The sequence below is a fragment of the Dama dama genome, chromosome X (assembly GCF_033118175.1).
Source record: "Dama dama isolate Ldn47 chromosome X, ASM3311817v1, whole genome shotgun sequence".
Taxonomy (NCBI): Eukaryota; Metazoa; Chordata; class Mammalia; order Artiodactyla; family Cervidae; genus Dama; species Dama dama.
In genome coordinates this window covers 90023961-90037842 of record NC_083714.1, presented here as the reverse complement: position 1 = coordinate 90037842, position 13882 = coordinate 90023961, and the positions used below count along the sequence as shown (strand labels likewise).

General features: G+C 44.8%; 1 pseudogene; it reads left to right on the top strand.

Annotated features, from left to right (window-relative positions):
* The first annotated feature begins 298 nt into the window (after positions 1 to 298).
* On the top strand, positions 299 to 3882 carry LOC133052760 (uncharacterized protein CXorf49 homolog; annotated as a pseudogene).
* Positions 3883 to 13882: the final 10000 nt, after the last annotated feature.

Sequence of the window (13882 nt, the reverse complement as noted above, 5' to 3'; positions counted from 1 at the left end):
GGCAGCAAACTGGAGGAGGCCTTTGGCCCCATTGGTTACTTGTCGAGGGGCCGGGCAAACAAGGCACGTGCTGGTTGGTAGGAACCAGATCAATAAGGAGGCCATGGCTGGGGCATCCCAGGCTTGCTGAAAGCCTGGGGCAGTTTGCCACAATCTTGTGTATGCGGTGCCTGTGGTGCTTGACCGCTCACTCCAGATGCCGCTGGCCTCAACTTCCATGACCGCCACCACCACTGCCACCACAACTCGGTTGATAAATCATCGCCGCCCCAGGTCCGGGGGCCACCCAGATGGCTACATGAGCTCCCCGGATGATGAGTTCTCAGTTTGGGGAGTGGGTTTCAGCACAGAGGGCAGGAAACAGACCTGCATCCTTCAGGCCAACTCCACAGCCCCGCAGGGACCTGGACTGGGCTCCAAGGTGAGGACACTGTGAAGCAGGGAGGATGAGGGTGGAGATGGGTACCCAAACCCTGAGGGATTCAACTCAGAGTGGGAGGTGCTGGAAGCGGGGAAGCTGGTGCTGTGGGGCTGCGAAGACCGGCTTGGTTCCCTGGCCGACGACAAAGGGGACGCCCTGCAGCTGGCTGACAAGTCGGTGGCGGCCATCCTGCGGCAACTGAGTGACCTGGACATACTGGGCGTCCACAGATACCTGTCCTTGGAGAGCTATGCGATCACCGATATGTCCTCCTTGTGGGCCGACCTCAAGACGGGTCCCAGCCATCGAGGCACGGTCCGCAGAGTTGTGGGGCAGCGGTGCTGGCTGCGGCCGGCTCTCTCCAGATCGGTGGGGCGGAGGCGGCCCGGGCCCGGGGGAACCCTAAGAGAGGCACTAAGAGTAGGTTAAATGTGGCTGCGGATCACCAGCCGGCTCCCTTGGAAGGCTCGTTTGGGCTGCTGTCTGGCTCCGAGTCCTCTGATGAGTTCAGTGAGATAGAGCTGATGAGGGTGAGCATTTATCCCAAAGAAGGAGGCCAAGCCAAGTTCAACAGCCTCAAGGATCCCAGGAACATGCCCAGACACTCGACTGTCTAAGGCAGGGAGAATCTCCTTCTTAACCAGCCAGGCCCGTTCCTGTCCTCCATTCTGCAAGGATTCACTTCGGTTGTGGAAAGGCAGGACAGGCAGGGCGATGCAGAGCTGAACATCTTCCCACCTAAGAAAATGCAGAGCGAGCTCTGGGGGAAGGGTGGCTGCCTGCAGAGCTACCAGGGAGTACCAGTATGGCAGCTACTGCAGCCTGCTATGCATCACTCCTTGAAGAAGAGAGACCAGAAGAAGAAATCCCTCGGGGGCATCTCCAAACCTGCCCTGGGGAGAATCTTTCCTTCCTGGAATCAGCGAACCTCGCCCACTCCCTTGGAACTGGCTCCCTTTCCCCAGTCTCTGGCATTCCGCTGCTTGGAAGGTCCAAGTGGTATCCCTTTGCCCCTTTGGGAACCAAAGAGTCCAAGCACATGGATGCTGGGGCAAAATCTGTGGCCAGGAGGGCACAGAGTCCGTGTCAGCGGATGGTGGTGGTGGGAGAAGACAACGACCCACATAGAGACCCAGTCACAAAGGGCCAAGCGAGTAGGCCAGGCCCCTCCTCTCTCCCCACTCTTCTCCCTCCCACCCTCCCCAGGACACACGTCTTCACCCGTGCTCCCTCTGTCCATCCCTCAGGGGTCGTCATTGGGTGCCCCTTGGTCAGTGGGTCATTAGGATGTCAGATTGGGGTCCTTTTACTAGGGACAAACGTTAAAGTAGCACTTTGGGTGTGCTGGGCTCGGTTTTCCACCCTTGGGCTGTTTCCAGTCTCCGCGAGGCTGGGACTAGAGAGGAAGGGAGGGCTGGTAGCTTAATTGTGTCAAGGGGACACCTTAAAAGCTTCACAGAGCTTCAGTGTTTAGATGAATGACTTTCCTGAATCCTACTTCTTAGCTGATCCCCAAACCTTCTTTCAAGGGGCCCGGGCTTTCTCAGGGCTGCACTGTTGTCCCCCACTCAGCTCTGCCTGCTGGCCTGGGGCCGGCTGATGGAGAAAGTGCTAAAAAGATTAGCCTTTCAATTCTCTTCCCACTCACCTGCCTCAGCCCAGTCCCAAATCATGCCTGCTCACACACACACAGACACAGACATATAAATGCACTGGTATACACATACACACACACACAAACACACACACACACACATCATTAGTCCAGATTGGTGAAAAAATCTTTGTTTTATCTTCCTACTCACTGGGCATGGCCATCTTCTCCATGGCCACGTCCTGGAGAACCCAGCAGTGATGACCTCAACATCAGAGACCCCCAAGATCCAGGAAACTCAGAGCCCTTGGCCCTGAACCCAGGAGGAGTCATGCCCAGAGGACCTGAACCCTCAGATGAGTGTCTTGGGTTTTGATATGGGGGGAGGGAACCGGGGGTGAGGGCAGAAACCTCTCTCTCTCTCTCTCCTGGGAGCTCAGCCTTGCTCCTTGGCAGCTTCTTCCATGGGAAACGATGTCAACAGGGCTGGCCCTGGCCCCATCCTCTGTGTGGGATTTGTTTGGCAGAGGTGATCGGTGGCAGTGCCCCAACAGCTTCTCTGGCTGTAAACTTGCAGCTTAACAGCCTTTCCTGTGAAGTGCTCTTCACCCACATTGCTCTCCCAGGTGCTGGCTGTGGCTGCAGCTCTGAGAGGCTTGAACCCAGAACCACAGTCTTTGGGGACCACAGTGGTGAAAATGCAGCCCTTGGGGAACAGGGGAGGCAGGCCCATAGAGAAGGTGTAGCCTGCCAGGCAGAGCAGGGGAGGCTTATTGCCAGCAGATCAAGGTGCTGCCTCACCTCACGTTAGAGTCCGGTTGATGCTTTCCACCTCACTAGGAGCCTGGGAAGCTGGATTGTGTGCCCTTTCCCTCTCAGGTGACCAGGAACAAACTGACCATGGCCCAAGACTGGAAAGGAAGCAGCAGCCACCGGGAATGCTGGACTGTCCTCGGATAATGCTTCCTCTGGCTCCTGAAATGCACACCCAATCCTCATTGTCGAATCTGGATCCAAGTGCAACTGAAATATGTGGGCCTCCCCGCCTGGTCCCCATCCCACACCCCTCAGAAGGAGCCCACCTCCTGTCCACTGAGAAAAGTCTTTCCCTTGCCATTCTAGACGTCTGGCTTTGGTATGGATGGCCCTGTGGAGAGGAGAAAATGGACGCAATGGGAGGACAGTGTATACTAACCTTTTCTCTTCCTCCCATGTCTACTGGCCTAGTGTCTGGTGCTACAGAGAGAAATGGATGACCTTAAAGAGCAATACAGTATCAGGGACCAGGGACAGAGAGCAGCGGGTTCTTAGTGCAGAAGCTGGATGTGCACTTGGGGTGGGGTGGGCTTCAGGTGCAGGGGACCTCGTAGGGATCAGCATTCCTGTGGGGAGGAGAACCTATCAAGCCTGTCCCTGGAGCATGCGGTGCATGTTCACCTGGGCGTGCGGACAAGTAGCAAAGTACTGTGTGGACTACGTGCACACTCTGCCAGCGAGATGAGTCCTAGAGAGCTCCTTCTGATAGGACTTGTAGAGATGCCATGTTGATTTTTCCCTTTAACTGCTGTTTGGTGTGGCATCTAGGGTTATTGTTAGATTGCTTGTTTGCGAGACAATTTTTTAACTTGAGAGCTGCTGGCACATTTTGGTTCGTTTAGGAAATAGCTTCACATTTAACTCAGGTGGTGGGGAATGATCAGGCCCAGAGCTCTTTGCTTTGGGGCTAGTGGGGTGGGTTTCAGGTTTGGGGCTAGGTGGTTCCAAACAGGGACAGGCTTATATATCCCTCTGTGTGGAGCACCTTCTTATGCCTCTCCCTGTTGCAGCTGCCATGCAGCACGTGGCTGACAAGTTCCAGATCCTTTGAAGTGAGTGTTACACACAACATACCCCTCCCACAGTCCTGATTGTTGAGCAGGGTTGTGGGCTGGCTCTGCCTTGAGCCTGTTCCCTGAGTCTCCTGTTTCACAGGTTGAGCCTAACTTCTTTCTGCAAGAGGAGCAGCTGTTACCTCCAGGGCTGGTGAGCTGTGGCCAAGTGTGTTGCCTCTTGTTCTGCCTCCACCAGGGCATCCTCTGCCCCTTGATTTGCCCCCTCTCTGCCCCTGTCTCACAGCAGTATTTGATTAAAGGACTTCTCATGTTCCGTGTTCTGTCCTCTCTCTTGGGGGTAGGGTTTGGGGGAGTGGGGCAAGGCCTGGTGGGGAGCCACTCTATATCAGATCCTGCTGCAGAAAAGTACCTCTGGCATCCTGTGTTGGGGGCTCTGGGTCAGCCTCTGCTACCATCCAGGCAAGCTGGGCAGTGGAGTGCCCCTGGTTTGGGTTCACTGAGGGCCTTGTCTGGCCACATTGGCACATTCTCCCATTCCCCTAAAGGCCCTCTTCTAGTTCTCTAAACACCCTCTTCTGGGATTTGCCGGTTCCCATCCATAGATGACACTCTGCCTCCCTGGTGGAAGGAACTCATGATCCTCTTACAGAGCTGCAACCCATCCTCCTTGCCGCAATGGACTCATTGTCCTACTTAACCCTGACCACTCTCTTTTCCTGTTGGAGCACCCTCGGTCCCTCCCATGACTTGCCATTGGTGACCTTGCATGCACGTGTAGTTCAGCAGGTGGAAACAGGCAGAGGTGCCCTCATCTCCCCCTTCCCAGGCTCTGCCCTCTCATTGGATTCCCTACTGCCCGTACCATATCCACTCCTGCCCCAGTCCCACCTTGCACGCTGGAACCTGCACTCAGTCCTCCTCTCCTCTTTAGATCTCACCCCTGAGACTCAGGCACCAATAGTTTCCCTTTTCCTTCTTTGGATTCAGAAAGGGGCTTGGGCATGAAGACTGGAAGCACTGAGCTAGGGAGCAGGAGGGAAGTTCAGGGAACACAGCAGACAGGCTAGTCTCTGGACTGGAGGTCAGGATACACATCTGTTTGGTGCCAACCTGGGTCAGACTTCACCCTGCAGCTAGAGATGGATGGTGGAGTCCTTTGTGTTTTCACATCCTCGCTGCCCTAGCCAGCTGACCACCCTCGCCTCCAGCCTGAGCCTCTCTATACCCTTGAGTGGAAATGGGCCCATCATGCTCTATGGCAAGTGTGGTTAGTAGGTCTCTGTTCGAGTGAGTAATTTTGGCAGAGAACTTCCACCTGAGGTCTCTGCCCACTGAGACATGTAGGTAAGTTGTGCCCGGGGAGAAGTCCAGCACCAGCATCATCACCACCCTTGGGCAGAGAGGGGCCCAGGACTGTTGTCACCAGGGTGAGGAAGTGGAGAAGCTCATGGAAGTAGAGGTGAGAGGGCGTGAACACAACCCCTCGTTCACTTTTTACCAGGCTCCCTTCCCTCCTCTGAGCACACAGTTCAGACCAACTACCTCACTATAATGTTGCTGGAAACATAGACATCACAGGCCTTGGCTCAGACCCAAGCCTTCCACTTCCAGTGGGAAATCTGTGGCAGGGCCTGAGGCACAGGTTAATGAAATCCATCTGGGCCCCAGGGGGTAGGAGGAATGCAGAAGCCTGTCTTCATTCAGTGCACTCCTGTTGCCTTTCCCCTTCAGCCTTGGAGAGCCCTAGGCCCCATCCTGCCGGGTTCTGCTGCCTGTCCAACTCCAGGGAAGACGCTCCCTCCCTATCACACCTCTCTTGCATTTTTACGTGCTAACAATGAAATTTCAGAAAGAGAAATTAAATACATAATCCCCTTTACCATCACATCAAAAAGAATAAAATGCCAAGGAATAAACCTAAGGAGACCAAAGAGCTGTACTCACAAATCTATAAGATACATGCACCCCAATGTTGATTGCAGCACTATTTACAACTGCCAAGACACGGTAGCTACCTAAATTTCCATCAACAGAGGGATGGATAAAAATATGTGGTACATATATACAGCGGAATATTACTTAACCATAAAAAGAATGAAATAATGCCACTTGGGGCAACATCGATGGACGCAGTGATTGCCATACTGAGTGAAGAAAGTCAGAAAGAGAAAGACAAATGTCCCTTACAAGTGGAACCTAAAAAAATTATACAAATGAACTTATTAACAAAATGGAAACAGACTTTCAAAACTTATGAATACCAAAAAGGAAAGGCAGAGGTAGGGAAGGGATAAAGATCCTAATCTATAACATCCTAATGAGAGATGTAGATGATGATGTAAACAGAAGGAAAGAAATATCATATTCTTGTGAGGCCAAACATTTACAACTAGCCTCTGCTTTACATTTCCTAAGGAAGGAGGCAAGTGGGCTTGAGTCCAGGTATTAACAGTCAGCCTCCGGCTTGCACTTTGAAATAGAAAGAATAAGAGTAACTGGGTAAATAGTCAGGCTTTGTCTCCTGAGGACACTTTAAGATAACAGCTCTGGCAGAGACAGAGGGGCTACTCGCTGGTTGAGTAAAAGATCAAGAGGTCACATATGTCCCATTCTCAGGGCAGGAGAGACACTGCACATGGGCAGAAAGGCTCCTTGGGGGTCAAAAACAAAGGGGCCCCACCCCATAATAAGTGATGCAACGTCTCCCCCATAGGTCTCCGGGCTGGCATGCATCTGGGAATAGAGTTGCTCATGCATGTTGGGGAGAGTCCTAGGACAGGTCAGCTGTGAGAAAAGAAACAAGATAACTGGCCAAACGTAAACAAAGGCCCAAAAGGACTGTCCAAAAAAATGATTTAACTGCCCCTTACTGCACTGCTCCTCAGTAGGACAGATGCCCACACCTTTTCTCTCATCATTGCCTTCTCTGTCTTAACTAAACAAACTGTTTCTCTGTGTGCTCTCCTACTTGTTGTGCTGTGTCTCTAACAATTAACCCTGTACCTGTTTTTTTTTTTTTTTCCCACAGATTTTGCCTCCTTGAGAAATGCATTTTTCAAAGGGGCAAACTTAAAGCCACAGCTCACTGCTGCCTCTCTGACATCACTTGGATTGGAAGAATCAATATTGGCAGAATGACTATACAACCCAATGCAACCTACTGATGCAGTTGAATCCTTATCAAATTACCAATGGTATTTTTCACAGAACTAGATCAAAAATTCCCAAAGATTCTATGCAGACACAAAAGACCATGAATAGCCAGAGCAATCCTGAGCGAGAAAAATGGAGCTGGAGGAATCAGGCTCCTGGACTTCAGACTATACTACAAAGGTACAGTCATCAAAACAGTATGGTACGCGTACAAAAACAAAGATACTGCTCAAAGGAATCATATTTTCCCTTTTTCTCCCCCTGTATATTCCTTAACTAAGGTGTTTCCCTGGTGGCTTAGTGCTGGAGATGTGAGTTCGATGCCCGGTTCGGGAAGATCCCCTGGAGAATGAAATGTCAACCCACTCCACTATTCTTGCCTGGAGAATCCCATGGACAAAGGAGCCTGGCAGGTTACAGTCCATGGGATCTCAAAGAGTCAGACATGACTTAGTGAATAAACAACAACAACAACAATCCATTAACTACGTATTGTGGATATAGATGATTTTACTACTTTTGTCTTTTAACCTTCCCACTAGCTTTGTAAGTCACTGATACAGCTTTGTAAACTGTATATTTGCCTTTATCAGTGAACTTACTCCTTTCATCGTTTTCATATTTCTTTTTTTTTCTTTTTATTTTCTCTTATTTTTTTATTTTATTTTTAAAATTTTTTTAAATTATTTTTATTTTTTCAGTGGGTTTTGTCATACATTGATATGAATCAATTGTGTCTTTTCTTTTTTTTTCATTTATTTTTATTAGTTGGAGGCTAATTACTTTACAATATTGTAGTGGTTTTTGTCATACATTGACATGAATTACAAATTTTTAAGCACACAGTTCGTTATTGTTAACAATAGGCAGTGTGTTACACAGAAAATCTCTAGAACTTCACCATCTTGCACAAATTAAACTTTATACCCATTGAACAGCTCCCCATTTCCCCCTTGCTCCAGCCCCTGGCAACAACCATTCTACTGTTCCTGTGAGTTTAACTGTTTCAGATGCCTCATATAAGTGGAATAATACAGTATTTATCCCTCTGTCACTCAGATATTTCACTTAGCATAATATCCTCCAGGTTCATCAATGCTATTGCATATGGCAGGTTTCCCTTCTTTTTAAGGCTATATAATACTCCCCTGTATGTATATACCACATTTTCTTTATCCATTCATTTGTTGATGGATATTTAGGTTTCTTTTTGTATCTCGGTTATTCTGAATAATGCTGCAGTGAACATGAGAACGCAGATATTTTTCCAAGATCCTGATTTCGGTTCTTTTGCATGTACCCAGAAATGGAAGTGCTGGATCATATGATAGTTTATTTTCAATGTTTTGATGAACCACTGTACTGTTTTCTATAGCAAATATACCATTTTTTCACCAACAGTGCACAACGGTTTCAATTTCTACACATTCTTACCAACATTTATTATCTTTTGTTTCTTTTTAAATAACAATCCTAACAGGTGTGAGTTGATATCTAATTGTGATTTTAATTTGCAGTTCTCTAATAGTGATTTGAGATTCTTTTTTTTTTTTTTTATTAGTTGGAGGCCAATCACTTCACAACATTTCAGTGGGTTTTGTCATACATTGATATGAATCAGCCATGGATTTACATGTATTCCCCATTCCAATCCCCGCTCCCACCTCCCTCTCCACCCGATTCCTCTGGGTCTTCCCAGTGCACCAGGCCAGAGCACTTGTCTCATGCATCCCACCTGGGCTGGTGATCTGTTTCACCATAGATAGTATACATGCTGTTCTTTTGAAATATCCCACCCTCACATTCTCCCACAGAGTTCAAAAGTCTGTTCTGTATTTCTGTGTCTCTTTTTCTGTTTTGCATGTAGGGTTATTGTTACCACCTTTCTAAATTCCATATATATGTGTTAGTATGCTGTAATGTTCTTTATCTTTCTGGCTTACTTCACTCTGTATAAGGGGCTCCAGTTTCATCCATCTCATTAGGACTGGTTCAAATGAATTCTTTTTAATGGCTGAGTTATATTCCATGGTGTATATGTACCACAGCTTCCTTATCCATTCATCTGCTGACGGGCATCTAGGTTGCTTCCATGTCCTGGCTATTATAAACAGTGCTGCGATGAACATTGGGGTGCACGTGTCTCTTTCAGATCTGGTTTCCTCAGTGTGTATGCCCAGAAGTGGGATTGCTGGGTCATATGGCAGTTCTATTTCCAGTTTTTTAAGAAATCTCCACACTGTTTTCCATAGTGGCTGTACTAGTTGGCATTCCCACCAACAGTGTAAGAGGGTTCCCTTTTCTCCACACCCTCTCCAGCATTTATTGCTTGTAGACTTTTGGATAGCAGCCATCCTGACTGGTGTGTAATGGTACCTCATTGTGGTTTTGATTTGCATTTCTCTAATAATGAGTGATGTTGAGCATCTTTTCATGTGTTTGTTAGCCATCTGTATGTCTTCTTTGGAGAAATGTCTGTTTAGTTCTTTGGCCCATTTTTTGATTGGGTCATTTATTTTTCTGGAATTGAGCTGCAGGAGTTGCTTGTATATTTTTGAGATTAATCCTTTGTCTGTTTCTTCATTTGCTATTATTTTCTCCCAATCTGAGGGCTGTCTTTTCACCTTACTTATAGTTTCCTTTGTAGTGCAAAAGCTTTTAAGTTTCATTAGGTCCCATTTGTTTAGTTTTGCTTTTATTTCCAATATTCTGGGAGGTGGGTCATAGAGGATCTTGCTGTGAGAGTGTTTTGCCTATGTTCTCCTCTAGGAGTTTTATAGTTTCTGGTTTTACATTTAGATCTTTAATCCATTTTGAGTTTATTTTTGTGTATGGTGTTAGAAAGTGTTCTAGTTTCATTCTTTTACAAGTGGTTGACCAGTTTTCCCAGCACCACTTGTTAAAGAGGTTGTCTTTTTTCCATTGTATATCTTTGCCTCCTTTGTCAAAGATAAGGTGTCCATAGGTTCGTGGATTTATCTCTGGGCTTTCTATTTGTTCCATTGATCTATATTTCTGTCTTTGTGCCAGTACCATACTGTCTTGATGACTGTGGCTTTGTAGTAGAGTCTGAAGTCAGGCAGGTTGATTCCTCCAGTTCCATTCTTCTTTCTCAAGATTACTTTGGCTATTCGAGGGTTTTTGTTTTTCCATACAAATTGTGAAATTCTTTGGTCTAGTTCTGTGAAAAATACCGTTGGTAGCTTGATAGGGATTGCATTGAATCTATAGACTGCTTTGGGTAGAATAGCCATTTTGACAATATTGATTCTTCCAATCCATGAACACGGTATGTTTCTCCATCTGTTTGTGTCCTCTTTGATTTCTTTCATCAGTGTTTTATAGTTTTCTATGTATAGGTCTTTTGTTTCTTTAGGTAGATATACTCCTAAGTATTTTATTCTTTTTGTTGCAATGGTGAATGGTATTATTTCCTCAATTTCTCTTTCTGTTTTTTCATTGTTAGTATATAGGAATGCAAGGGATTTCTGTGTGTTAATTTTATATCCTGCAACTTTACTATATTCATTGATTAGCTCTAGTAATTTTCTGGTAGAGTCTTTAGGGTTTTCTATGTAGAGGATCATGTCATCTGCAAGCAGTGAGAGTTTCACTTCTTCTTTTCCTATCTGGATTCCTTTTACTTCTTTTTCTGCTCTGATTGCTGTGGCCAGAACTTCCAACACTATGTTGAATAGTAGTGGTGAGAGTGGGCACCTTTGTCTTGTTCCTGATTTCAGGGGAAATGCTTTCAATTTTTCACCATTGAGGGTGATGCTTGCTGTGGGTTTGTCATATATAGCTTTTATTATGTTGAGGTATGTTCCTTCTATTCCTGCTTTTTGGAGAGTTTTAATCATAAATGAGTGTTGAATTTTGTCAAAGGCTTTCTCTGCATCTATTGAGATAATCATATGGTTTTTATCTTTCAATTTGTTAATGTGGTGTATTACATTGATTGATTTGCAGATATTAAAGAATCCTTGCATTCCTGGGGTAAAGCCCACTTGGTCATGGTGTATGATTTTTTTAATATGTTGTTGGATTCTGTTTGCTAGAATTTTGTTAAGGATTTTTGCATCTATGTTCATCAGTGATATTGGCCTGTAGTTTTCTTTTTTTGTGGCATCTTTGTCTGGTTTTGGAATTAGGGTGATGGTGGCCTCGTAGAATGAGTTTGGAAGCTTACCTTCATCTGCAATTTTCTGGAAGAGTTTGAGTAAGATAGGTGTTAGCTCTTCTCTAAATTTTTGGTAGAATTCAGCTGTGAAGCCATCTGGTCCTGGGCTTTTGTTTGCTGGAAGATTTTTTATTACAGTTTCGATTTCCTTGCTTGTGATGGGTCTGTTAAGATCTTCTATTTCTTCCTGGTTCAGTTTTGGAAAGTTATACTTTTTTAAGAATTTGTCCATTTCTTCCAAGTTGTCCATTTTATTGGCATAGAGCTGCTGGTAGTAGTCTCTTATGATCCTTTGTATTTCAGTGTTGTCTGTTGTGATCTCTCCATTTTCATTTCTAATTTTGTTAATTTGGTTCTTCTCTCTTTGTTTCTTAATGAGTCTTGCTAATGGTTTGTCAATTTTGTTTATTTTTTCAAAAAACCAGCTTTTAGCTTTGTTGATTTTTGCTATGGTCTCTTTAGTTTCTTTTGCATTTATTTCTGCCCTGATTTTTAAGATTTCTTTCCTTCTGCTAACTCTGGGGTTCTTCATTTCTTCCTTCTCTAATTGCTTTAGGTGTAGAGTTAGGTTATTTATTTGGTTTTTTTCTTGTTTCTTGATGTAAGCCTGTAATGCTTCCCCTTAGCACTGTTTTTACAGTGTCCCATAGGTTTTGGGTTGTTGTATTTTCATTTTCATTCATTTCTATACATATTTTGATTTCTTTTTTGATTTCTTCTATGATTTGTTGGTTATTCAGAAGCGTGTTATTTAGCCTCCATATGTTTGAAGTTTTAACAATTTTTTTCCTGTAATTGAGATCTAATCTTACTGCACTGTGGTCAGAAAAGATGACTGGAATGATTTCAATTTTTTTGAATTTTCCAAGACCAGATTTATGGCCCAGGATGTGATCTATTCTGGAGAATGTTCCGTGTGCACTTGAGAAAAAGGTGAAGTTGATTGTTTTGGGGTGAAATGTCCTATAGATATCAATTAGGTCTAGCTGGTCCATTGTGTCATTTAAGGTTTGTGTTTCCTTGTTAATTTTCTGTTTAGTTGATCTATCCATAGTTGTGAGTGGGGTATTAAAGTCTCCCACTATTATTGTGTTACTATTAATTTCCTCTTTCATACTCGTTAGTGTTTGCCGCACATATTGCGGTGCTCCTGTGTTGGGTGCATATATATTTATAATTGTTATATCTTCTTCTTTGATTGATCCTTTGATCATTACATAGTATCCTTCTTTGTCTCTTCACATCCTTTATTTGAAAGTCTATTTTATCTGATATGAGTATTGCGACTCCTGCTTTCTTTTGGTCTCCGTTTGCATGAAATATTTTTTTCCAGCCCTTCCCTTTTAGTCTGTATGTGTCTCTTGTTTTGAGGTGGGTCTCTTGTAGACAGCATATATAGCGGTCTTGTTTTTGTATCCATTCAGCCAATCTTTGTCTTTTGGTTGGGGCATTCAACCCATTTACATTTAGGGTAATTATTGATAGGTGTGGTCCCGTTGCCATTTACTTTGTTGTTTTGGGTTCGCGTTTATACAACCTTTCTGCATTTCCTGTCTAGAGAAGATCCTTTAGCATTTGTTGAAGAGCTGGTTTGGTGGTGCTGAATTCTCTCAGCTTTTGCTTATCTGTAAAGCTTTTGAATTCTCCTTCATATCTGAATGAGATCCTTGCTGGATACAGTAATCTAGGTTGTAGGTTATTCTCTTTCATTACTTTCAGTATGTCCTGCGAGTCCCTTCTGGCCTGGAAGGTTTCTATTGATAGATCAGCTGTTATCCTTATGGGAATCCCTTTGTGTGTTATTTGTTGTTTCTCCCTTGCTGCTTTTAATATTTGTTCTTTGTGTTTGAGCTTTGTTAATTTGATTAATATGTGTCTTGGGGTGTTTCGCCTTGGGTTTATCCTGTTTGGGACTCTCTGGGCTTCTTGGACTTGTGTGGCTATTTCCTTCCCCATTTTAGGGAAGTTTTCAGCTATTATCTCCTCGAGTATTTTCTCATGGCCTTTCTTTTTGTCTTCTTCTTCTGGAACTCCTATGATTCGAATGTTGGGGCGTTTCACAGTGTCCCAGAGGTCCCTGAGGTTGTCCTCATTTCTTTTGATCCTTTTTTCTTTTTTCCTCTCTGCTTCATTTATTTCCACCATTTTATCTTCTACCTCACTTATCCTATCTTCTGCCTCCGTTATTCTACTCTTGGTTCCCTCCAAAGTGTTTTTGATCTCATTCATTGCATTATTCATTTTTAATTGACTCTTTTTTATTTCTTCTAGGTCTTTATTAAACAGTTCTTAAATCTTTTCAATCTTTGTTTCCAGGCTATTTATCTGTAACTCCATTTTGTTTTCAAGATTTTGGATCATTTTTATTATCATTATTCTAAATTCTTTTTCAGGTAGATTCCCTATCTCCTCCTCTTTTGTTTGACTTGGTGGGCATTTTTCATGTTCCTTTACCTGTTGGGTATTTCTTTGCCTTTTCATCTTGTTTAGATTGCTGTATCTGGAGTGGGCTTTCTGTATTCTGGAGGTCTGTGGTTCCTTTTTATTGCAGAGGATTAACCCAGTGGGTGGGGTTAGACGACTGGCTTGTCAAGGTTTCCTGGTTAGGGAAGCTTGCGTCAGTGTTCTGGTGCGTGGAACTTGATTTCTTCTCTTTGGAGAGCAATGGAGTGCCCAGTAATGAGTTTTGAGATGGGTCTATG